The 24,824-nt window shown below is 45.6% G+C and overlaps 1 protein-coding gene across 1 annotated transcript in view; it reads left to right on the forward strand.

Annotated features, from left to right (window-relative positions):
- PRMT2IP (PRMT2 interacting protein) overlaps nucleotides 1-24,824 on the forward strand; it is a 190,855-nt gene continuing 166,031 nt past the window's right edge. The window contains exon 1 of the mRNA XM_090028546.1: nucleotides 1-447. The gene's annotated coding sequence lies outside the window, so the exon portion shown is untranslated. The remainder of the gene's footprint in view (nucleotides 448-24,824) is intronic.

A 24,824-nucleotide genomic window follows, 5' to 3' on the forward strand; every position in this document is an offset into this window, starting at 1 on the left:
AAAGGGTTCTCTGATTCACTTCAGATTCAGAGATTCGGCCAGCAAGTTGGGCCAAATCTTCACCGAATCGAATTGGGGACCAAAGCTTTGCACAGCCCTACTGCACAGTAGCGTATAAGTACTGTCCATGCTGAGACACACTACTGCAGTGTTATTAGGCTACAGGGCATTAAGCATCTCAAGTAGATGGGCTCACTATGGGGATGAATTACTCTATAGCAGTGATATTGTGCAGTCCACACCCTTTCTGATGTAGCAGCTCAAATCAACTATTAACCAAACTCAGCTGAAGCAGCCAGCTCATGCACAAAAGACTAATTATATTTCTCCCCTTCAGGTGTTGCTTGGGAGAGTCAGTTGTCAGAAGTCCTGCAGCAAGGTGGTACAGAGTGGATCCTTTGAGTGCTTGCCTTCTCAAGCATCAGTGCTGTGTTTCCTCCTCTCCAGGTTAAGACCTTTCTGTGCCTTGCAATTGTGAGTGCTTCTGGTTTTCAGATCTGTTCTCATCTCTGCTGGGTTTGCTGTATGGCTTGTCCTTCACTCATCGAAGTGTAGGGGAGTCTGCATTACCTAGTAGTCTGCTTCCTTTCTGGCCTCTTGCATTAAATAGTTGCTAAAACCTGAAGTCTTAATTACACTTTGTGACCTCATTAGAGGTTGTTAAGTCACCAGTACTAACAGGGGTGCCTTGTACTTCACTAAGCTTCTTCTGTGCATAAAATGATCTGTTCAAATTGTTCTTAACCTATCCTGTACTGCACACTTTGATATTATCTAATCTGGTGGCCCCCTTGTGGTTTTACTTTCCAAATGCATCATCCTTTCTTTCCCAGGCCCTTTCCTGGTCTCTTCAGTCTCCAGTGCCATTATAGATAAAAAGCCAGTTTAGCTGCAGAATCCTTTGATAAGGAAAGTCCTTGGGCCTTGAGACTGGAAAGCTTTCTGCAGACTATTTGGCACCAGTTACAAAGATATCTCTGTTTTGCAGTGATGAGCTTGCAATTAAAATTTGCAGGTGCAGTGATCTCACCCTTGTCAGCAACCTTGGTGGATAGTTTTGTTTTGTTTTTAATTTTTGCCAGAAATACCAGTAATCAAGTTTAATTAGGAATTTGAACTCCTCAGGGATGTGCTTCTCTGGATTAATGTTCTATACCGAGACCTGAGTTCAATTCAGTCTGAAGACATCTTTGCTGGTAGAAGCGAATAGAACTGTTTACCCCTGCCACAGCTGGGCCTATTAAGCGGGGAGGTGGGGGGGACCTAGGCCTGTATAAGTACTCTGATTGAAGTCTTGATCCTACAAACAGTTGGTCAGGGTTTTAACTAAGAGTATTCTGGTGTGTGTGGGTATATGTGTGTCTGTGTCATGTAAAGGATTACAATGGTGATCTGCTATACATCTAGAACTGGGGATGGAGGATGATTTCATAGTAGAGATGCTAAACTTGGGCTCAGCAGACTTGTATTCAAGTCTGTGCTGCACCATGGAAATGATAAGTCATTCTTTCTCTCTTTGCCTCAATTTCTCATTGCTAAAAATGTGATAATAGCACTTCCTTACTTCCTAGGGATAGGGTAAGAATAAATGCATTAGAGATTGTGAAGTGCTCAGAGACTATGGGATTGTTGACATGAAAGCAACTCAGGTATACAGAGACTGGTAATGAAGAAGCACTTGATCGATTCTTAAGAGCATTCAAACCTACTTTGCATTCCTGGGTTTCCGAGTTAAGGGAAATAATTAAAAGTGCATCATCATCTGGGTTTATATGTTACAAAGAGAGCATCTTTGTGATTCAGAAAGTAAAGAAACTAAACAGGGAAGTTGTCATCCTTTGTTCTTTACTTACAGTTAGGAAAGAACTGATTGCATATGAAACTGGAACAAGGAAACTTGGCTAGTGGCCACAAACTATTCAGATTCATAGCTGTAAAGAATGGGCTGACAGATCAAAACAGTGTGTTGCATTAATTTATAGCAAAGCAAATTCTTGATGCTGAAACTACCTAATGAGCAAGATGTCATGGGACGGGAATTATTAGTATTCACCAAAATGGATTTAGGCTGGAGAGTGCTAAGAAACACTAGTGTGAAATGCCATAAAATGTTGGTTGCAAGAACAAGGAGTCAATATTTTCTAAAAAGGGACTATTCAGAGACACCATGTGAAAAGTAACCTGCAAGAAAAATAGGAAGATGGGATATAGGTTGGACACATGAAAGGTGAACTGCTGAGCAAGAAAACCAGTTGTATTGTACCCAGACACCAAGAACACTCAGCTGTAGTGAAAATCCATGTGTTAGAAATACCCAGAAAAAAAGAGAGCAATGGGGAAGTATCAAGAATTTTTATAATGGTTAGGAACATAAGATATGTCAGGCAGATGGTTAATCTAGGCAAGATCCTGTCTGTCTCAATGGTCAACGCCAGATGTTTCAGGAGTGGATAACCTCACTGTAGACAGATGTGGCATAATCTATGCCACATTTCATTCTGATATTAATAGTAGAAGATTAGTTTAAGCCCTGAAGTATGACGTGCTATAGCCATTACTAACTACTAAATATCCAGTAGGGCTATGCGAAGGTTCAGTTGCTGATTCAATTCGGCAGCTGACTCTCCAAATCCGAAATGAATAAGGAGACCTTTAATCTCCCTGAATCAAATCGGAACCTTCCAGATCAATACGGAGAGATTCGATGATTCAGACACAGACACAGCTTTCATAGATTTCATAGACGTTAGGGCTGGAAGGGACCTCGGAAGATCATCGAGTCCAGCCCCCTGCCCAAAGGCCAGGAAGTCAACTGGGGTCATAGGATCCCAGCAAGATAAGTGTCCAATTTGCTCTTGAAGGTGTTCAGTGTAGGTGCTTGAACCAACTCCGATGCCAGGCTGTTTCAGACCTTGGGGGCTCAGACAGTAAAGAAAGTCTTCCTTATGTCCAGCCTGAAACGGTCTCTCAGTAGTTTATAACCATTCGACCTCATCATCCCTTGAGGCGCTCTGGTTAACAACTGTTCCCCCTGAGCCTGTGCTTTTCCAGGCTAAAAAGCCCCCTGGCTCTCAGCCTGTCATTGTAAGGTCTGTTTTCCTGACCTCTGCAGTGGCTCATGCACGTGGCTCTTCTCTGGACTCTCTCAAGCTTCTCCACATCCTTTTTGAATTGAGGAGCCCAGAACTGGACATAGTACTCCAGCTGCAGCCTCACCAAGGCCGAGTACAAGGGGAGAATGACGTCCTGGGATTTGCTTGAGAAGCATCTATGGATGCAAGCCAGCGTTTTGGTCGCTTTACTAGCCACAGTATCACATTGCGTTTTGGTCGCTTTACTAGCTACATTATCACATTGCAGGCTCATGTTCATCTTGTGGTCAATCATGACCCCCAAGTCTCTTTCTTGCATAGTGCTAGCCAGCATAGCACTGCCGAGCCTATAAGGATGCTGCAGGTTTTTTTTCCCAAGGTGGAGAACCTTGCATTTTTCAGTGTTAAACACTATCAGGTTCTCGTTTGCCCATTTGCTGAACCTGTCCAGGTCAGCCTGGATCACCCACCTGTCTTCTGGCGTGGATGCTTTGCCCCAAAGTTTGGTGTCATTGGCGAACTTGGCCAGTCCGCTCCTGACTCCAATGATTCCAATGTCCACAACATTAATTGAACAATATGAGTCCAAGGACAGAGCCTTGGGGGACCCCACTGGTCACAGGGCACCATGACGATTGACCTCCGTCAGTTACTACCCTCTGGGTCTGACCATGGAGCCAGTTCCCAACCAGCGGATTGTGGTGGACCCAAGGCCACAATTGGCCAGTTTAGTTCAGTATCATGGGATACCAGATCAAAGGCTTTTTTGAAGTCAAGATATATGACATCAATCTCTTCTCCCTTGTCCAGGTGATAGGTTACTTGGTCGTAGAAGGAAATGAGATTGGTCAAGCAAGACCTACCCGCAAGAAACCCGTGCTGGCTATTCCTCAGGATGTTGGCATCAGCCAATCCATTAAGGGTGGCCTCTTTAATAAACTTTTCAAAGATCTTCCCTGAGATAGAAGTCAGGCTGATGGGCCTATAGTTAGCCGGATCCACTTTCCTCCCTTTCTTGAAGATCGGCACCACGTTGGCCTTCTTCCAGTCTTCGGGCACTACACCAGAGCACCAGGAGTTTTCAAAGATCTGTGCCAGGGGCTGGGCTATGATGCTTACCAGCTCCTTGAGTACCCTGGGGTGTAGATTGTCAGGGCCAGCTGACTTGAAGGTATCTAGCCTCTCAAGGTGTTCCTTCACGAGGTCAGCATTGATGGAGGGCAGGGGATCTTCCTTCACCTGGACCTCCCTGTCCCGTGGCTGGCATGGGCATTCCATAGGACTGATGAAAGACTTGCGCAAAGTACCCATTTAATAAGTTGGCTTTTTCCTGGGCGTCAGTTGTCCCATCCAGTTCAGCAGGTGTCCAATGTTGCCCTTGCTTTTCCTCCAGCTCCCCACATATCTGAAAAAGGACTTTTTATTGTCCTTGATGCTCGAAGCTAGTTGGAGTTCAGTTGCAGCCTTGCTTTTCCTGGTTTGCTCCCTTCAGGGCCGGACCAGTGCAGAATAATCCTCCTTGGATGTGAATCCCATCCTCCATCCTTTGTAGGCCTTTCCTTTTAGCCTCAGGAGGTCTGCTAGATCCCTGGAGAGCCGAGGGGGCTGCTGTGCCCTCTTGCTGCCTTTCCTCTGAGATGGAACAGACTTAGCTTGTGCACTGAGGATCACTCCCTTGAGGAGCAACTACTGTTCCTGAACTCCACTCTCCCTGGGGTCATAGTCCCTTAGGGCCTCACTGACAAGCCTCCTGAGCTTGTCGAAGTCAGCTTTCTTGAAGTCAAGGACTTCCGACTTGCCAGCTTTACAGCAGATGGTGAAGGTGATCAGCTCATAGTCGCTATCACCCAGCTTCCCATCGATCACTAGGTTACCAGTTAGGTCATCCCCAGTAGCAAGTAGCTTTATATGTTTTTTCTGCATAACTCAAGGTACCAGGTGGTTCATGAATGCTGAGGTGGTGGGGCGGATGGAGTGTCCCATGGGCGGGGGGTGCCGGGAGGAGGTCCCCAGCACACTTGGCAGCAGACCTGAAAGTGGACCAGAAGCACTTCCAGTAAACTTCCAGGTCCGCTGCAGAGCGTGCAGAGGACCCTCCCGCCCCCCGGCTCAGCGACTGGTGTCTCCTGGGTCTGAGGAGGCACCCAGGGTCCCTCTGTGGCCAATCATGGAGACAGGAAGGCCTTGGGGCAGGGAGCGGGGGAAGGGGTTTCCCCGCGCGCTCAGTGGAGGATCTGTAAGTGGACTGGAAATGCTTCTGGTCCACTTCCAGGTTCACTGCTGAGCACGCTGGGGACCCCCCTGCACTACTGTGGGACACTCCATCCACCCCAGCATTGCAGCATTCACAAACTGCACCCGCTACCTCAAGGTACGTAGCAAAAACATTTAAAGCTGTGTCTATGGCCGAATCACTGATTCTCTGAATCAGAATCAAATCTTCAGATTCGGATTCGGCCAAATTGAATCAGGACAGTGATCTAAATCAAATCGGCGGTCCCCTGAATCCAAATCTGATTCCAAATCAAATATGGCCGGGTTCACACACCCCTAATATCCAGTCCATTTTTTTTAAATCTTGCTAAGTATTTGGTCTCAGTGATGAGTTCTGCAGGTTAATTGTGTGCTGCATGAAAGTTCCCAACAATCATTCTGTGGAAAACATGCAGTATATATCAGAACTAGTTTTATAACATTTCTAAAATCATCTCAGTGGTTCCTGGTTCAGTGAAGAGATCGAAACAATGCAACATGACAGATATCAGGTACTATGGGCATCTGTTACAATCCATGGTATTTGAGCACACAACGAGGCATTTTGGAATGACTTTAATGAACTAAATAATACTAAAGATGACATCCTGGCTCTGCTGAAGTTAATGGTCAATGTCCTATTGCCCTCAATGAGCCCTAAGAGGACATCACCATGTGTAGGTGTGAGGAAAGAAGGGGAATAAAAACTTCGTAACCCTAACCCTGATCCAGAAAAACACTTAATCACATACTTAACTATTAAAGATAATACGGCTACTTAAGTGCTGAAAGATGAAGTGTAATCTTAAGGCTCCAGTTCAGGAAAAGGCTAAACTATGTTCCTGCTTACCTAAATCTGGTCTTAAGTCTTTTTCAGGACCAAGGGCTTTATTTTTGCACTGAATGCGCCCTACAGGGACCTCCAACCCATAGATCTGGTTTAACTCCCTGTTCATTCTTTCCTTGTTGTTCACCTTCAAAAAACGACAGGAAATAAGATACAGGCAGCAAAAACCACTGAACAACCTGATGCTGCCACAGGATACAGCAAAGAAAGGGAGAGGCTTTTCCCTGTGGAAGGGGCCATTCCTTGAGGCATGTAAAATCATTGTAAAATGTACTGCAAAGCACAAGTCCTGCACTGGTGGAAGGAGCCTAGAGCTGGTCTTTGAATGGTTCTTTTCCAACACATTTCTCTGGTTCATCGGAGCAGTTAAGCATGACGGGGCATGCATTGTAGTATAATAACACTCCCTGGGTATGTCTGTCAACCTGTTAAGGAGTGTGATTATGGGGAAACAAAGAAAAATAAAATAATTCATGCCCTCAAGTGCTGATTGCAATGATAATGTAAACCCGAGAGGGAGAGAAAGCAGTGGTGGTGTTTCTTTTCCTCTAAGTAAAAAATAATTCTACTGAGCTTTTGCCAAGGTAGAAGTAACTTTCCCTACAGAGAAATCTTCCCACTCATTCCAAGGAGAAAGGGGATGAAGAAATAGTGCTTAATGAAAGAAATCTGGTGCAGATACCCAGTGGTGGGAGTTGACAGATTGTTTTGCCTGCAAAACATGTACTGTACAGTGTGTGTCTTCCTGTGTTCTTGGCTTCAAACACAATAAGGTCATAAGACCACTCTTTCACTTACACTGGCAGGGCAGAAAGGGTTGAAAGAGGGCATACATTACCTTTACTCCCTGTTTACTTCCTGTGGGCCTTACTGTCAATGAGAAAGGAAAGCACTGTCGCCTTCATTCTCATACTCGGAAGAATACATAGGGGCTTATTTGTGAGACAGCATAGCTTATCCTATGTCTACCCTTCCTGAAAGAGGTTAACCATCCTTTCAGGGATTTATCCCACTCCAAGTGTCAACTGCCTCTGAGCTGCTGTACTTTCTTTTCTTCAAGTATATCTCCATGTGCATCAAAGTGTAGGTGTGCACATGCATCAAATCTGTGGGACAGGATTTGTTAAAAAGCAGCATGTATTGAGGCTGTGTAAATGAGTCCTTTAGCCTGCTTGCTTTTTCAGGAAAACTCCATTATGGACTCCTCACCCAGTTCTTCAAAGTAAATTTTAGTCTTTACGTAAACAAAATCTTTCTGTCCTTTCCTGGACACTGTAAGGGAGCCCTTCCTTGTAGAAAACTGTTCCTTTCACAGCTTGCTTGCTTTTCAGGGAGCTTTAAAAGCTCTCAGTGGGACACTTCCTGCCTACTCAAATGCTCCACAGCTGGGCTTTCTTAACAGGGCTGACTGTTTCTCTTTAAAGGAGCAGACTGTCCTATTACAGGCGGCTTGTACACCCTGTGCTTCCTTATGTTCCTAGGGAAGGGCCTAAGGGATGAAGAAGCCATAGTCCTCTTTCAGTTTCCTCCTGCTGCCAAAAGAGCTTCCAACATGCAACCCTTAGGATCTTCAGAGACAATACAGGCTATTACCAGACTAGTACCATTTGGTCCATATTGTCTTCCCGGGGCTGTTATTTAGTTCATCCCCCTTCTGTGCTTTTCAGAAAGTAGAGGAGATCCCATTCCCTGAAGGCATCATTAGCCCAGCCCCCAGGAGCAAGTAACAACTGAGAGCTAACATCAAAAATGGACTCTCCTTCCTTGTATGTTGTAAGGGCTCCAGCACCCATCACCAGCAACTAAGGAAGGACACAACCCCAGATATTGAGTCTGTTCACACAGAAGTCTTCCAAACTCTGATATTTTGCTTATTATCACAGCTCCAAAAGAGGCAAAAGATGTCTGGAAGAAGCTGAGCTATTCCAGGGGGTGCTGCCTTGGTTGACTTGGCTTCCTTAAAGAGTAGGTCTGACAGAAACATGGAGAGCCAGTCGGTCTGAAATGTGAACCCATGTTCTGGAATCACCTTCTCTTTTCTACAAGGGTCTGGGCAACCATCACAATTAACAAATGGGCTCAGGACATCAGTGCATTTTTCCTAAGGGGGCATGAGCCTGGTGTTGTTTCCAGATTTCCTTCTGAAGTAAAACTAAGGCCTGCTTTATGCCTTTCCACACATTCCCTGTCTCCCAGGTGATTTCCAAAATCCCAAGGGACAAAGCCACAGCCTTTCGTAAGGTTCTTACTATTTGAGGTAGTGCAGGTCTTGCAGACATGTGGCAGTTGTTCATTCAGCTCCCAGATTATCCAGACCTAGCCTCACTACACCTGGGTCAGATGTTCTGTCCAGACCAGACATCTGGCAATCTAGATGTTGACAGTCTTAAGTACCATGGACAGGGGACTGCTTTAGACCAGTCCAAGAGATCCTGATAGAGTGCAGGAGAGGACACCATCACCCAAAAGCATCTTATCATCAGGAGGGAACAAAATCTCAGTATAGCATGTCCTGGGTCCTTTGCAGTTTTGATCCTCAAATGTTTGGTGCATCTGATGCTTTCCAGGCTTTCATTTAGCTTCCCTGAAGTCCACTTTGTAATGATTTTGGCTTGCCACCCCTCTATACAGCTGTGCTCGCTGAACATAACAGAAGTTCTTCTAGGGCCTGTTTTCTGCTAGTCAGAGAACCTGCTCCTTCCTGGGAACCTCGGCATCACCTTCTTGAAATTCAGGAAGCCTCCTCTTGAGCCCTGTTTAAATTATCCCTTACTTCACTTAGCTCTAAAGGCAGTCTTCCTAGTTGCAGTCTCTTCACCCAGTGTGTGGGTAAGCTCCAAACACTTATGGCTGAGCCTCTCTCTCTCCAGCATTTCATAAGACAAGGTGATATGAAATCCTTACCCCATCCACATTCTCCAGGGGCCTCAGGTAGTCAGCCATTGATGTGGATGGAATCCTGTCTTTGTACACACCCCATGTTTCCTCAGGAGAGAAACTGAATACACTGGCTATTTCCAGAGCCTTATTTTACTAGATTGATGGAACCTTTTAAGTTGTTTCCTCATTCGTTTTTGGCTGTGGTCAGCCCCTCCAAATGTCAGGCCAGTCCATTTCTCAAAGACTTCCATAGTGGATAATGCTGTATATCTCACTATGTTACCAATTAGTGGGTGCATCTCTCCTGCCAAATATCAAGGCTCACTTCACCAGGACTCAGGCAGTGTCCTCTGCCTGCTTCAGAAGTGTGCTAATATCTAAGACTTGCAAGGTGAAGCAACCCACTGACTGTCAAGCCCTGGACTTTGGAACCAGCTGTCAGAGCAGATGCCAAGTCTGGGAGAGCAGTTCTACAATCCCTGCTTAACACAGGTGATACTTCTCTTGCTGTCATCCATGGAAAAAAGCTGCTGTCAGTCATTACACTGGGACCCACACTAAGGTATCCTTGAATGGTTACTTACTTTGCAGTAACCATGGTTCTTCTATGAAACATCCTCTTGTTCCTAACATGGGCTTAAACTGTGAGAGAACTAAAAGGGCTATCTGTAGTTGCCATCTTTTATGCTATTGTGTGGGTGCTTGAGGAGACATGGAGCTTAAGCCCCAATAGACACAACCAATCAAAATAATGTAGTCTCACACATGCATAGTCCATATGCATCTGAAATGGGATCCACATGGAGGAAAAACTTCCTGAAGAACCAATTACCACAGGGGAAGAAATGGTTCTTTTCTCATGGGTCTATTTCCTCTGGGAAACAAAGACCATCTGAAGGGCAGTGCACTTCAGAGATGCCCTTTGTCCCAGTACCAGGTGCTGGAAGCATGGCTAATTTTTGTACTATTTCTATCCTCTCCAGAAAACGGCTTTGGTGAATATTCTGAGGTGCCTATTTCCATCCACTTTGGGTGTGCCTACACATGCGTTTAAGTATGCCTAAATTTAATGGGCATTAGCTTAATGTGCATTAAATGGGTTTAGACAGACATTGACATATGCAGGTGTTTAAGTGCATTAATTCTGTGTGTGGACTGACTTGGGACTGACTTTGGAGTAAAGTTAGTTCTGAGTCAGTCCACACACCCAGCATTAATGCATTTTAATGCGTTTTAACTATTTGCGCCTAAATTTGATACCTGCATTTGCGGGTATCAAATTTAGGCGCTAATAGTTTGAATTCACCATTTTTAATGTGCATTAAGAGTGTGCATGTGCAGCTAATGCGCATTAAAGCATCATGTATAGACGTGGCCTTTTTTGAGACCTGTGTATGCTGCTACAGAGGGTAAATGCCACTTATTGTCATTAGACTTCAGCCTGGAGGATTAAGGGGGGCAGCACTGAATTTATGGCAGCCGGGTCACCCTGACCTCTGGTTGTATTCTAGATTCCAATCAGAAACATAAACCTCGGTGTTAAAATTCAGTGGTGAATGAGGTACTGCTTCCTCACAGATAGCAAAAGAAGAGCCAAATCATAATGTGTGTCAGCTGCTTGCCTCTTACAGGAAGGAACTTGGCTCCTCTGAAATCAGGAATCAAAACTGCTAGACCAAGATATGCCAGATATAAACCTTTTATGAACTGTGAGGAACCACTCACTGTTACACCCAGGTTGTCTCTGGGGGCTTTTACTTTTATCCAGAGAAGTACAAGAGAAGCCAAAGCAAGTTACTTCAAACTATACTCTGGTTTATTGGCGTGTTATCAGTCAGGCAATATTAACAAGAGCAGCTACATACAGCAGAGAATACACAAACATGCTGCTGGGTGGCTGAGGTCTCAGGGTCCTCAGAATCTGTCCCCAGGGTTTGAGGCAAGTTCTAGCCTCCCTCCTCTATGGTTTTTTTTGTTTTGTTTTGTTTTTCATAGATTTCATAGACATTAGGGCTGGAAGGGACCTCTTTTTTTTGTGGGGGGAGTTGTATACAGAAATCTGAACCTAAATTGTATAAATGCCCATTCCTGAGACAAGGATCACTTGGCCAGTTCACTAGGGATTAGAGAAACTGAGGCATGGCTTATGACCATCGTTCTTTCTTAGGGTCACATTAGCATTGGGTATGATCATTGGCCTATGCATCTTAGCTCCCTTGAAACTGTCCCTCACAATCCATTTCTCTCATTGTGATTCAGACTGAACTGCTTCTGGGATCAGAGTATGTGGGAGGAGAAATGAAGTGACACACCCAGCACAGCAAAAAGGGGTGAGGGGAGTTCAGAACTCCCCAAGATCACTGTCCAAAAATGCCTACATAGTCATGCTCTTGACCATAATACAAGAATTTTAACTTTTGTTTATGCATGAAGGAAAACCAAATGAGATGCCATCCTTAACTTCCTCAGTCCACACTGCCAGTAACTTGCGATGCTGGGGATCAAATGTAGATAGACCCCATTTACTTAGAGAAGTCTCAAGTGAAGAGGTGATACAGGTACCATCAGTGATACTTCTGGAAGCTGCCAGCAGGTCACATGAAATGGAGAAGAACCTGCTAGATGCAGTGACTAAGACATAAAGGTCAGTCATAGCATGTTTCACTCTAAAATGATCTCTGCAGTCTGTTGGGTTTTCATAGATTTCATAGACATTAGGGCTGGAAGGGACCTCAGAAGATCATCGAGTCCAGCCCCCCACCCAAAGGGCAGAAAGTCAGCTGGGGTCATAGGATCCCAGCAAGATAAGTGTCCAATTTGCTCTTGAAGGTGTTCAATGTAGGTGCCTGAACCACCTCCGATGCCAGGCTGTTCCAGACCGTGGGGGCTTGGACAGTAAAGAAATTCTTCCTTATGTCTAGCCTGAAACGGTCTTGTAGTAGTTTATGACCATTTGACCTTGTCATCCTTTGGGGCGCTCTGGTGAACCAACATTCCCCAAGATACTGGTGGTCACCCCGATAAACTTATAGGTGGCCATCAGATCACCCCTGAGCCTGTGCTTTTCCAGGCTAAAGAGCCCCATGGCTCTTAGTCTGTTATCGTAAAGTCTGCTTTCCTGACCTCTGATCATGCACGTGGCTCTTCTCTGGACTCTCTCAAGCTTCTCCACATCCTTTTTGAATTGTGGAGCCCAAAACTGGACGCAGTACTCCAGCTGCGGCCTCACCAAGGCTGAGTACAAGGGGAGAATGACGTCCTGGGATTTGCTTGAGAAGCATCTATGGATGCAAGCCAGCGTTTTGGTCGCTTTACTAGCCACAGTATCACATTGCGTTTTGGTCGCTTTACTAGCTACATTATCACATTGCAGGCTCATGTTCATCTTGTGGTCAATCATGACCCCCAAGTCTCTTTCTTGCATAGTGCTAGCCAGCATAGCACTGCCGAGCCTATAAGGATGCTGCAGGTTTTTTTTCCCAAGGTGGAGAACCTTGCATTTTTCAGTGTTAAACACTATCAGGTTCTCATTTGCCCATTTGCTGAACCTGTCCAGGTCAGCCTGGATCACCCACCTGTCTTCTGGCGTGGATGCTTTGCCCCAAAGTTTGGTGTCATTGGCGAACTTGGCCAGTCCGCTCCTGACTCCAATGATTCCAATGTCCACAACATTAATTGAACAATATGAGTCCAAGGACAGAGCCTTGGGGGACCCCACTGGTCACAGGGCACCATGACGATTGACCTCCGTCAGTTACTACCCTCTGGGTCTGACCATGGAGCCAGTTCCCAACCAGCGGATTGTGGTGGACCCAAGACCACAATTGGCCAGTTTAGCCCAGTATCATGGGATACCAGATCAAAGGCTTTTTTGAAGTCAAGATATATGACATCAATCTCTTCTCCCTTGTCCAGGTGATAGGTTACTTGGTCGTAGAAGGAAATGAGATTGGTCAAGCAAGACCTACCCGCAAGAAACCCGTGCTGGCTATTCCTCAGGATGTTGGCATCAGCCAATCCATTAAGGGTGGCCTCTTTAATAAACTTTTCTAAGATCTTCCCTGAGATAGAAGTCAGGCTGATGGGCCTATAGTTAGCCGGATCCACTTTCCTCCCTTTCTTGAAGATCGGCCCCACATTGGCCTTCTTCCAGTCTCAAGCATGAAAGTCTCTCTACCTCTTTACAAGGCCGTGAATCTGGCATGAATGGTGTGCAGGTGTTCTTCATGATTCCCAAGTCCCAGTCCAGAGAGAAAATGGGGAACATGTTGCTTAGGTCACCATTGTAGAGAAAGTGACCACAGTAACTCTTTTAGTCATTTCCCTGTGCTAACAAGCCCCTAATGAGAGAAAAATATGCTTCAGAATTGAAACATGAGTCACAGCAGTACTCTTGCCCTGGAGTAGGTCATATGGGCTAGATATGTCAAGAGAAACTACCTCACTTCAGTGTCTGAATTGAATAGTATTCAAGACTAAGAAACCAGCCAAGGAGATGATTGATAAGTTCCTCAGGACCAGATTCTGATTACCTTACTTATAGGGGATAGCACTTTCTCTTTACTAATTACTAGCAGGATGAGAGTCCAGAGTGAATAAAGGGGAATCAGAATCTGACCCTTGGAATCTGACCAAAGTTGTGTATCATATGTGGAAGTGGAATTACGGTCCTGAGGAATTGCAAGATAGAGGTGATTAATTTGTGGTGTTGAGTTGGTCGCCTTGAAAGTTCCTACATCTGTAAAGGCAACACAAACACGTGGTGCATGACCAAGAGATTCTGGCATGTTTATCAGGCTAATTGATTATACACACTTAAAGGCTGAAGTCTGAAGTTCCACATCAAATCTCAAAATCATGGTCCCTTGCGTAGGCCACGTGTAGGGGTGGCACGGGGTGGTGGGGGAGAGACGCATCCTCCCCGACAGCAAGCACTTCAGCGGGTAGGGAGGCATGGAGAAATTGAAATTGCCTCTGCCGGCCACCAGCTGGCTGCTGGGGGACTGCCCCTAGTTCTGCCCTGCTGGTGCCCCTCCAGACTTGGGAGGCACCAGTCAACCATGGTCCCTAGTAGTGAAAATCTTGTCTCATAACGGGGTTCATTTATGATGACTAAGAGCCTGAAACTTCTCTCACTGTACCTTTTCATGCTAAGAAGAAGAATGAGGCAACTGATAGGATCAGAAACCACCCACAATCCCAACCTAATAGAAAAAGTAACTTGCAGTGAACCTGTTGAGCAGACACAAGATTTACATGCTATAGAATAGGTAAATGGCCAAATTAAATAGTATGCCTCATTATTTCAAGATATGGGAAATGTCACAGGGAAAAGTTGAAGGAAGGACACCAAAATACATGGGGGGACCCCCGGGGTCAGGAACCCTCAGAGGGGAAGGAAAAAAAGAAAAGTAATAGTAAAGGAAGATACTTACCTGCAGTGGGACCCACGGTGAAGCAGGAACATGAGGAGGGACCCACGCGGCTCATCAGCTGCGTCTTTATACAGCTGTGGCCAGCCGGTGACACGAGCCGCGATCGCCGGCCAGCGGAGATGAAATGGGCCGCCAGCAATGAGCAGGGGGGCAGATCAGCACCAGCAGGGACACCAACAGGAGGTGCCTCTCCACAGCTCCTGCAGGAGCAAAAGGAGCTGGAAGCTGCGTCCTCTGGTGGTAAGCCCAGTACCGCTGGCTGCAGCGGGAGGAGCCATGAGCCGGAGGTGGCTCCTCAGGACCGGGAGCCCAGGGAGAAGGGCAGAGAAGTACAGAAAGGCCCCAACACCAGTGACTGGAGCAGGAGGGCTGGAGAGGCCAGTGCAATTCCCGCCACCTGCCCAGGTGGGACTGTCGAGGGCATCAAGAGATGCGAAGGCGCACCAGGTAAGGGACGAGTGACAAAGGCAGCATGAAGGGCTGCAGAACATGGCTTTTGGAGGCGTAGCACCAATCCAGCAAGTGACAAGGGATCCCGCATCCACTGGAGGGCCACAGGTGGTCCAAAGAGATGAAAGGTTGGGCAACAAGGGAAAAGAATTGTGGGGAGCTCCGCTGGTCACCCCGGTCACACATAGGGTCTGGTAACGACCCAGAGTGGTGTGGCAGGCAGGCAGTTGGTAACTGGGCAGAGGGAGCCCGGTCAAGGGGCAGTTGGGCCTTTCAGATCGTACCAGTGATTTTTCTTTTGATATTTTGTGTTTCCCACAGGTGGAGGGGTTGAGGGTCAGAGCTTATGGAGCTCGTTTTCCATTTAAGCCTCAGGGTCGGTTGTTAGACTTAGGGAAAAGGCAGCAGCCTAGCAACCCGGGTAGGGTACCCCAGCCTGTTTGCGTTGGCAGGGAGGACCACCCCGGCCAAAATAATTAGAGGCTAAACGGTCGGGAGCTTGGCCAGGAGAACAGATGTGACCCATCGAGGCTGGGTGTAAGGGCAAGGTACAGGGGAGGTGGAGCCTCGCAGAAGACTGCTGGATAGGCGCCCCACCGTCCAGGGACCTCCAGTGGTCAGACCTTCCACTGAAATAATATCCAAAGTCATGGCAGGCGAGACTGGGGAAGACCACACCAGAGGCAAACACCTACCCGATGAACCATCAGGGACAGTGAGATGAACACCCTCAAATGCCCGGTCCAGAGCCACATGTGACCTGGTGTTCGAGGCACAGAAAAATTCAAGAATCCTCAGATAGATCTTCATATTCTAGTGACACAAGACAACCATCATATATCATTTCAGCAGTTGAAAGCAGGGTAAAAAGGAACCTCACGCCTTAGTGAAACTGCCTATATTTGAGATATTCAGTGGTCTAATTCCTTAAACATTTCCAAGACATTTCCCAAAATTCACCAAGAGTCAGGAGAGACTATGTGGTCATGTGGTGTCTGAAATCAGTAATTAAGATAAATGAATAATCCATAACACCTGATTAGGATTACATTGTATATCACTTTGCAGGTGTGTTCTCCAAGCTAGATTTATACAAGGAGCATCCACTATTTAGTGCTGGATAAAGAATCATGGAATCATAACAGATAGGTCAAAATAGACTGTAAGTATGTTGGTTTCCAAAACTGTATCCTGTGAAGCTTCTTTCTTGGTAAGGGCTTTACTGAATTGCATTCAGCAGATAATATAATCCTTAAATTCAGCTATGGTATCTATGTCAATTATGATAAATCACAGACATGGAGAAAGTGAGCAGCACCTAGGATATCGGGTCACTTCAGGAAATAAGCTAGTTTTCACTCCTGCTTCATCCTTGTTTGTATGACTTTAACAGCAGGCCTGCAACAGTTAGTCAAGAAGAAGTTCAGTTTGTTTGGACTTCAGGTTGTAACTATGCCTTGGAGTGGGAATGGGGGTGGAGGGGAACCTGTTGGCATAATTTTTTTAGGTGATTTGAGGACATGGTTAAAGTCCCATCCTAGTGGAACTATGCTGTAAGCAGTATTGCGGACAGCTGGACTGTACCTGGGTTCCCTGACAGGACCGCAGTGTTACCTGAAGTCTTGTTACAATTCATGGAAGTCTGAATTGACTGTGAATGGTATTTGGGTAATACTAGGTGTCAGCCTTGAGGGATCCAGATTTAACAAATGTTAAGGCAGATGTACCTAGTTTGGATATCAGGAAAAGTGTTCTGATTAAGAGAGTAGTTAAGCACTGGAACAGATTACCTGGAAAGGTTGGGGAACCTCCATCGCTGGATGTTTTTAGGTGAACACCAAACTATTTAGCCCAGTTTCACTCAGAGATAAATTACCTCAGTTTAATTTACACTTGTGAGAGAGGAACAGACACAAAACAGTTACTGTGTGTTGATTGCTCTGAGGTAAATTCCCTCCCTTCTAACTCCAAATCATTTGTTCTTCTTCCATACCGTAAGGCCATAGGTATAGTGCTTTTCCCCCTCCTTTCACGAATCTGGAAATGAAATCCTGCCTAATTAAGTCTCCAGAGTTTAAATGGAAATATTATCAATGAGAAGGATACAAACTGGACATCCTAAAAGGCTAGATCTTCAGCTGAAATAAATTGGCATGGCTTGCTTTGAATATTTTGAACCTCTGGTAATTTAAACCAATGGAAAATGTGGTTTAACCAGTTTGTAATTAGTGACACCATCCCATAGGTCTAACAGTTTAGGAAATAGGCAGACAAAATTCTTCGGGTAAATCTGATATCTTTTATTAAACCAACTAAAATAGCTGGAAAAAGTCTTCTTTGCAAGCTTTTGGGTGCAAACACCCTTCATCGGGCTGAGGAAGCATCTGCAGTTGGTCTATCTTCTTCCTGGGGTATCAGGTTATAATGTGTCATAAATCCAATGTCTATATTTAGTCCATGATTTTTTGTATCCAGGAGGTTGATGAAATGAAGGTTGTAGGCTCATCTGTGAAAGATGTTTTGCAAATTCCCTTTGAGGGTTAGAACTGAGAGGGGAGAGAGTGGTTTTCTTGTGAGAAATGTGCCCCCACAGGTAATTGGGTATTCCTGTCTGATAGATTTTCAGTGTGCCTTCATTCTGGTACGCAGTTGTTGTTTGGTCTCTCCTATGTATTTTCCATCAGGGCATTTGGTGCACTGGGTGAGATATATTACATTTCTGGAGGGGCAGATATAAGATCTAGGAATGCTGATGGCTCTGTTGTGGAGTGTAGTAATTGTGGGTGTGGTGGAGATGCATTGGCAGGTTTTACATTTCTTGTCATGGCATGGTCTGGATCCATTCGGTATGCTTTGAGCCATAGGAAGTTTGCTTCTGGTGATAAGGTTGGCAAGGTTCGGTGCTTGTTTAAAGGATAGGATGGGTGGTGCTGAGAAAATCTCTTTTTTATAATTGGGTCTTCTTCTAGTATGAGTTGCAATTGTTTGAAGGTTTTCCATATAGGTTCCAGGGAGGGATGATATGTAATAACTAGCGGTATGCTGTTCATGGGGGGTTTCTTTCTGTACTCCAGCAAATCTTTGTGTGGTACTCAAATGGCTCTTTCAAAAGTGTGATCTATCTCTGTGGAGGAGTGTTCTTGTTGAGTGAAACCCTTTTTGAGATTTGTGAGGTGACGATCATGGGTGTGCAAATTCAGTGGTATGGGAGGGCCTGGCTGTATATTACAGCTTTCTTGGTGTGTTCAGGGTGATTGCTGGTTCTTGGCAGATATGTATGTTGGTCTGTGGAGTTCTTGTATTTGGTGGTCTGTATTTTACCATTCTGGATAATGATCATAGTGTCTAACAAAGAAATGTTGGTGCTAGAACATTCAAGAGAAATGGAGGGGTGATGATTGTTGAATTTCTGATGGAAATCAATCAGAGATTGCAGGTTTTCAGTCCAAATGATGAAGATGTCATTGATATATCTTAAGTATAGCAAGGGTTTGATGATGCAGTCCTTGAGGAATTCTTCTTCCAGGTGGCCCATTGAATGGTTGGCATATTGTGGGGCCATTTTGGTGCCCATAACTGTACAGGCCCATGGAAGTGTTGGTTATTGAAAGTGAAGTTGTTGTCAGAAGAAGCTCAGGATTTGGAACTCTTAGTGCTGACTGCTCGGCATTCGGGCTGTGCAAAATTTCGCTGGCAGTTTCGTTTAAGTGCTGTGTCGACTCGTTTTGAGCTCGAAACAACAAAATGAAACAGAGAGCATTGAAACAGACTCGAAACAAGATGAGGCAAGTCTAAATGTTTCAAAATTTTCTAAACATTTCAAGTTTTGAAGCTCAAGCTGGGCTCACCTGCAGGAAAACAGAAACTAAAGTAAGGACAGGGAGGGGGAAGTGTGGGGAAGGAGTGCTCTCATTATTGACTGTGTAGCTAGCCAGTGACTGTCATCTTTTCCTGAGGTCTCTTCCAATCCCAGTGCTCTCGGGGAGGGATGGAAAAACCACATAAAAGGCAGCATTGTTTGAACTGTCCTGCCTTCTGCCTTGGTGTCAGCTGAGTGAGGGCGAAACTTAACACACACACAGTGGCACCCACCCATGTCACAAGGTTTGACTGTCAGCAGCTAGAGGTGCAGGGCCCCAAAACCCAGACTCCCCCTGCACCTACCTCCTTGACAGCTGGCAGGCTTCATGGCCTCAGCAGGGGCTAGCAGGCCTGCAGCTTTCACCATGCTGCGCATTAACACGCACACAGTGTCACCCGTGTCACAAGTTTTGCTTGTCTGCAGCTTGAGGTGCAATCCACCAAACCCCTGCACCTATCTCCTTGAAACTTGGCAGGCTTCATGCCCTCAGGCGAGGCACCATTCTTGCAAGTTTCGTCCAAAGCAGGCCAGAAATGAAAATGTTATAGGCTGTTTTGAGCTTCCCCGTTATAGCCTATGGGCAAAACGTTGAAACAGCAAAACTGTTTCAACGAAACAAAATGGAACAGCAGTTTCAAATCGAAACAAAATTCAAAACGAAACGCTGTTCCATCGAAATGTAAGTCAAAACAGAACGGTGCTGTTTCGCACAGCCCTACTGGGCACACAAACAGTATACTCACCAGAAACCTGCTAGAAGCTGCAGCTTTCTCTTTGCAGAGCGGAGGCAAGAACTGCAGGGAGCAGGTACTCGCTTCTCTTTTCTCATATGGACAAAGGAGGGATGTAATGAGTGCCTGATTAGGACTAAGGACTTCAGCAGTTTGCTATATTGAGATACTTCATATCAATTGCTTGTTGAAACCCCAGAATCTTGACTATCTGCTGAATAAGGTATTTGCCAAGGCCTAGTTTATGGATTCACATTTAGCTTCGTTGTGAGCCGCTCATTGGTTGGGAATGTGTATGCTTGCCCTGAGCCAGTAAAATTTTTTTCAAGGCTGCCAAAATATATGGTTCATCCTCTGTCAGTGAGACTGTGACACTGCTCCGTGGAGATGTCAGTATGTTCCTCATGCTCCCTTCCATCTCTAATGCTTCTGATCCTTGAAAAGTTTCACCCCCCAAAGATCATAGGCTCCATCTTGACACAGCAGCATGCCATCTATGTGCCTCTTGGGAAACTACAAAAACAGTTTGGGCCTAGTAATCTTTGGGATAGGCTGTACAGGATGCTGTGTCATGGAGGAGGAAAGGGATATGGCCCCTGGGATATGCAGTGAGGTCAGAATTCCTGCATATCTTCTGTAGCTGGCCTCTCCCTACCGCCCAGTCTCACTTTCACCTTTTGGCCAGGATGTGGCAGTGAAGAAAGGGCAAGAGGCAGCAGCAGCTGGTCCTTGCTGCATGGGAGAAGTGTGTGGGGAGCCTGGGGTCACAGAGAATGTTGGTCTGACTCCAGGAAAGCCAGGAAGGTGGGCTGATGCTAGGAGGAAAAAGTATCTGTATGTAAGAAGAAAGAAGTCCTCACACTGAATATAGCCCCTTTGTGGTTAAAGAATGCTTGCAATTTGTTCCACACTCAGCAAATAAAGGGCAGTCTTTAGGCACCAGGTAGCCTGTTACCCTGGCTCTTCCTTCCTGTGATCTGAAAAATGCCATGTACCTTCATGGTGCTGCATGCCCAATAATGTAGACAAGGAACAAATATAAATGCACCTCCCAGAAAAAGGTGGGGGGGACTAGGGAGATTTCACTGCTTCCTGTTTGACTGCTTTAACCCTGCAGCCCATAGGCTGAGCTTTACAGCAGTCAGGTAGGTGGAGGATATTGTAAGCTCTGTAGGGAAAATGCAGTCCAAGGCTTGGAGGCAGGCATCAGCCTTGTTTGCCAGTGTCAATGCCGTATGCAAATCATTTGCAAATTGGCCTTGCAAATTTGCTGCCATTTATTCTAAGCCTTTTATAAGAGGTGACAGGGTTCAGCAAGTATCACCCAAGGATCAAAGAAGGAGACCAGGTAGAGATGGCTGCTGGGTCACCATGGAGTCTTTTCCTGTTCCACAGACTATCAGCAACGTATTTACATGGTTGGCCCAGTGCATTGGAGAGCAGTCTCAAGGCTTGCACTGTTGCATTTTCCTTTCCCTCCTGAGGCTACAAATTAAAATGGTCTGTAGGCTCCAGCTCCTAGGAATTGGGTAGATCAAAGCACGGCTTTTTTTGCCTTAACAGTCACTTTGCCCCTCCACCTGGGTCTCAATCTGGCCTAGGTCAATTGTGTGTAAAGCCTGTTGTTATCTAAAAAAGTTGTTCAGTGCACTGTATTCATGAGTTTAGTGGGACTTAACTCATCCCTGACAGTGTAAATGTTGGCGTGCTTGCTGCACTGATGGAGAACTTTCTGCTAGTAGGTAGCTATGGGATCACAAGCTGACTAACAAGCAGGCAGAATCAAGACATTCTTGACTCTGACTCCCTGCTTGAATATCTGCTGGAAGGGGGCAATTACAGTCCCCAACACCTTGGAGAAAGCCATTAGGAAGGTGCATTGTGTACAGAGCCTTTTATTAAAAGCAGCATGCAGTGTTTACACCAATGTTAGTAGGTTGTTTCCCATGTATGGCATGCAGCATGTGAATACTCGGGTTCCCCTGCTACAGGTCAGAAATAGAGGGCTTGTCTACATGGGAAGTTAGTAAGGTGTGAATTAACAGGGCACTGGCTACTCAACCCTAACCTCACTCTTGTGGCCACTCTTGGGGGCAGATTCTCTTCCACCTATTAGGTACATTAGTGAATTTAGGCACATACATGCAATTCCAGCATACCCTGCTCAAGCCCCTGAAAACTGTTAATTCAAAAGGTTGTGCATCCTGATCATTCACTGCTTTTTGTGACTTGGTCTTAAATGAATGTGTTCCAAATGCAGGCTAGCATTCAGGGACTTGAGTAAGATGGGATAGGATTGTACCTGCTAAGTAAAGAAGGTCTGGCCTTTAGTATATGCTAAGCTTGAGGAAGATTACTGCCTTTTAGAAGTGAAATAAATTACCTCGCACAAAGGCACTCAGAGGTCTCGTCTCCTCGATCAACCTAACAGGCTAGAAAGCAGCACCCCCAAGCAGGCTGTACCACTCCCCTAAACTGGAAATAATGTAACTAATTCTACATGGTCTTTTAGGCTGGTTTATTTTCACTGCTGAATGATAACGCCAGTTAGCCCACTCCAAAGCCCATTAGTTTTCCTGAAGAGCCAGTCAGAGATGGCTATGCTCATTTTTAAAAAGTTTCCCACCTGGGGCACAGTGTGCTTGAGGATGCTATTGCCAAGACATGGTAAGTTTCCTGTGCAGGTATGGCTGGCCTTCATGTGGACAGGAGGGGAATTATTGCAGAGCACCTACATGCACTAAGTCCACACCCTCACTCAGTGTGAGCTAACTTCCCCAGAGAGGGTGAGGCACGATTTTCACAACTGCTAAGCAACCACAGCTCCTGTTGACTTCATTGAAATTGAAAGGGGGCACATCTGATGCTCAGAAAAGGAAATATGCTTTCACACAATGTGTAATAGCATGGTGGGACCAGCTGCCACAGGATATTGTTGAGGTCAAGAAGTTTCACCAAGAAACTGGATCTTTTAAAGGGACCAGAACAAAGTTCGACCTCTAAAACACAGAGAGGGATTTGGAAAGGAGAGAGAACCATGTGCATTAGAATTTAAGTCAATCTCTGGCTGTTGGGGATCAGGATGATTTCTTCATTGAGGAGGGTTATCCCATACACCCTACTGTGGAGTTCTGGTATCTTGATGCAGGCAGGATACTGAACTTACATGATCCAGTAGGATGTTTCCTATGATTTGACTGGAATTGTTGGAGCACAGCATCTGGAAAATATCTTTCCTGATGCTAACCAGAGAAACAGCACCTATTCGCAATACAGGCTTGCACCGAGACAATGCTGCTCCTCATGTCACTAACAATCTGATGCTGCTGTCTATAAATAAAGACTTTAGTGTTGCTTTCCCCAACAACATCCTACTCCAGCATTGTCCCAAATTTGCACCGTGTTTCTCTTGGGTTACAGCTGTTGTAAAGGGACACTGGGAATAATAATTGTTGTCTGCGTTCCATCCCAGAAAAGGATAAAGAGGCAAAGCAAGGGGTCTGGGACAGACATTGCATTAACCGGTTGGAGCCAATCGGTTAAGTCCGATACTGCCTTCAGCCAGGTTTATCTCAAACCAGTTTCAGCCATTCTCAAACTGGTTTATGTGCACTGAACTTCTGTTCTGTTACAAGTTTAAACCAATTTCTGATCACTTAAACTGGTTTATGAATAATGTCTGTCCCTAGCCCTGCAGAGCTTTTCTGGACTTGCATGTGGAGTTCTGTGCAGCTCTGTGCTCTCACCTGTTTATGGATGATTGATAGTACGTGGCTGCAGACAAACACATTGGTTTGATTTCTTTTGTGGGAAAGGAGCTCAGGAAAATGAGGTAATTCCTGTGCCATGACTGTGTAACAAGACAATTGTGACCTGTGATTGACTGAAGACAGTCATGTGTCAGGTCAGGTCATTGCAGTTGTTTGCTTTTACCAAATTTGAAGTGCTAGAGACCAGTGCTGTTGTTAACCCATCAAACAGTATGTTTTCAGGATTCATATATGTGCTTTCTGTACGTAGATGTCGATTTTTTTTAAAGGAGGTAAGCAGAATTATTCCCACTATGCTGATGGGGAAAATGAGGTCCAGAAAGGTGAATTGAAATGGCCCCCAGCAGGCAGCAGCAGTGTTGAAAGTAACCCCCTCCACCCCATCACCTGAGTCTCAATCCAGTGTTCTTTGCTACACCAATTGTAATTGCTTTCCAGCTGACTGAAAATTATTATTTACCATTAATGAGTCAACTGTGCATCCTATGCAAATTTACGCTTTCCATTTGTCTCATCTTAAGGGGAATATTTTTTTTCTGAAGTTCAGCCTTCTTTATCTTTAAAGTAAGAGTTTATTTACCATTTTTGCTTCTATTTTTTTTAATTGGAAGGAAAAAGGAAGTTTGAATGGCATATTTTCATAGAGACCTCAAGCTGCTGTCAAAATGTGAAGGTTCATAGCTGTTGCAAGCAAAAACCCTTGTCTTGCTGGACACACTTATCAGCAGGAAGATGTTTTGCTATGCAAATTGATCAGAAAAACATTATTTGCATATGCAAGTTTGGGCTTTTTACATCAGCACACAATCATGGGCTCAGATTTAGACCTTACCACTGAAAATATTGCAGGAATGTATGTAGCAAAATGCAATGAGTCCACTCTTGTCATCTTCTTCAGTCATTTTGCATGGGGGTGCCAGCTCAAAGGAGCTGTGACATTATGGCTGATCTCTTTTGAGGGTTTCTGCGGTCTGAAAGAATCCACGGATGTCTTGCTCATTGCCTGATGGCTCCAACTCCACAATCCTCTCTGTGGCCTGCATAGGTGACAGAAATAGGATGCTGTTGCATCCCTCTGAACCCTGGCTGCTGGATCTGTCCATTGGTACTTTTTACAGCAGCCCTAAAGGTATTCTAAATGACATCTTGGGGCCTCTGGCCTGGCATGGTTTAGATCAGGGGTAGGCAATTATTTCATGCAGAGGACCCCTTACCCAGTTTTGCAGGCTGTTGAGGGCTGCATGGGTAGTCCCGCCCCTTGACAAGTGCCCCACCCCCTGGTCACCATCTTGGGACCAATGTCCCGGAGCCAGCATCAGTGGAGCCCAAAGCAGGGCACAGGCTGGCAGGGGTCTGTTGAGCCGGGCTGGGCTGCACCAGCAGGGAGAGGGAGGAGCTGGCCCAGCTCCATAGAGCCCCTGCCAGCTGGGACCCTGTGCTCCTGCCACCCTGCTCTGGGCCCCACCTGCAATGGCTCTGGGACACTGGTGCGGGCCCTGCGCTC

The sequence above is a fragment of the Crocodylus siamensis genome, chromosome 15 (assembly GCF_052110815.1).
Source record: "Crocodylus siamensis isolate JL-2025a chromosome 15, ASM5211081v1, whole genome shotgun sequence".
In the NCBI taxonomy this organism is placed as follows: Eukaryota; Metazoa; Chordata; order Crocodylia; family Crocodylidae; genus Crocodylus; species Crocodylus siamensis.